A 2,124-nucleotide genomic window follows, 5' to 3' on the forward strand; every position below is an offset into this window, starting at 1 on the left:
GAATGTGATAGCTTCCATTGTCTTGTCAATGGTTAGTGGATTCATCACTACTTTTAAAAGCATATGAGATAGCTCCCTTTGTCTTGTCAATGGTTAGTGGATTCCAACTACTTTTAAAACCATATGAGTGAAAACCTTTAACCCAGTCAATGATCTTAATTATATGGGATGCTTTGAATGCTCTCATGTATAATTATGTGTAACATGGTTTTTCAAGGTTAAGCATTTTTGTATAAGTTTTTCATGCAATTTTATGTATTGTACTATTATCTTATATAAATCACACTAAACCTCATGCTTATTCCAATATATATTTATCGACCTAGTTTGGGCATGAAGGGATTTAAGGTTTTAGCCATTTTGAGGTGGGACTTAGTAAATCTCACTCATTCCAATATATATTTATGGACCTAGTTTGGGTGAGAAGGCCTTTAAGGTTTTGGCCATTTTGAGGTGGGACTTAGTAAAAATGTTATATCTTTCATCTATTGAAAATTCATCCAGGTTTTGTAAAATCAAACTATTAAGTGTTCAAACCCAATTGAAAGATGACTCCTTTACTGGTTGAAATTTTGAATACAAATTTTGTATTTAAAATTAACAAACCCACTGCCCCTCATAAAAGTTTCACTTCATGGTTTAAATTCCACTAGAAAATTCAAAAGCAACCCTTTAAATGTAGGCCCCATTGGTGCATAAAATCTCAACAACCCTTTCAATGTCAGCCCCATTAGTGCACAAAATCTCAATACCTCTAATCCATTAGTTTAATTAGAAGCACCATTATTCATTCCATAAAGTTTAAAATTTCCATGAGACTTAGCATCATTTTTTTGGCATTTCACGGCAATCAAGGACATCTTTGAAAATTTGAATACATGTGTCAAAATGGTTTTCTTTTTCGACATCTTTGAGATCTTGTAAGAAATTGGTTCCATAAAGTTCAAATTTTCTATGATACTTTGCATCATCTTTTTGGCATTTTATGGTAATTAAGGACATCTTTGAAAATTTGAATACATGTGTTACTATTTTGTGAAAGAAAATGTGTTTGTTGAGACCCTCAAAATGGTTTTCTTTTAGACATCTTTGAGATCTTGTAAAAAAGTTATTAATTACATCAATAGTTATGGTAAGCATTTGTGTTAAAATTACATCAATGTGATGAGCTATGGTGGATCAAATGCTAGAATCAACATCATTAACAAAAGAGATTAGATGATAATTAAGATGTGATTAGTGAGCAATTAATTGATAGCTTAATGTAGGCATGGATAATCAGCTAATTCTCATTAGGCCAATGCCTCAATTTATAGAGTTTACATCCAAGCATCTAATTCCACTGATTTCTCCTCGATTCACTCCATCTCTTTTGCTTGATTCTCTCCACCTCTCCCAAAATATCTCCACACCTCCTAAATCTCCTCATGCTACCCTTTATTCTCTCCCAGTATAGATTCTTCTCACCTTTTCACAGGTTCTCTCACATTTACAGATTGTCTTTTACAGCCTCTTGCTAAGGGCTTGTTCCCACACACACCCTATTCACTTGTATATTTCAACACCTCCCCTCAAGTGAATACTCCTAGCACACCTTGACCCTATACCAAGTTTCCCTCTTACTTGATAGTCCGACCAGTGCCTAGCACACCTCCCCTCAAGTGAACAATCATAGCACACCTGGACCCTATACCAAGTTTCCCTCTTACTTGTCCGCAACCAGTGCCTCAAGTCCCTAAACTCATAGTCCTTGACACTCTCTCTCTCTATGTGTCCAAGGCTACTATAAGTGCCTGTGACCTTGACTAAAGTGCTCACACACATCTACCACATGGCCTACATCATCGGTGGCTCAGAGGTGGTTTTACTCTGTTGGGGCAGGTTACATTAGGTTGTGGGGTCTCTCTCTCTCTCTCTCTCTCTCTCTCTCTCTCTCTCTCTCTCTCTCTCTCTCTCTCTCTAAGATTTTCACATGGCTCCTCACTTCTTGGAGCCTCACATCTTCTTTTGTCTTCAATCTTCTTGTCGTGGGGTAGCTTCTCTTCTTGTCGTGGGGTAGCTTCTCTTCTCGTGCCCATGTCTTCCTTCAATGCTTCCTCTAGCTCTTCTTCTTGGTGTGGATCC

This window comes from Cibotium barometz, chromosome 12 (genome assembly GCF_041138505.1).
Source record: "Cibotium barometz isolate CiBa-2024 chromosome 12, ASM4113850v1, whole genome shotgun sequence".
NCBI lineage: Eukaryota > Viridiplantae > Streptophyta > Polypodiopsida > Cyatheales > Cibotiaceae > Cibotium > Cibotium barometz.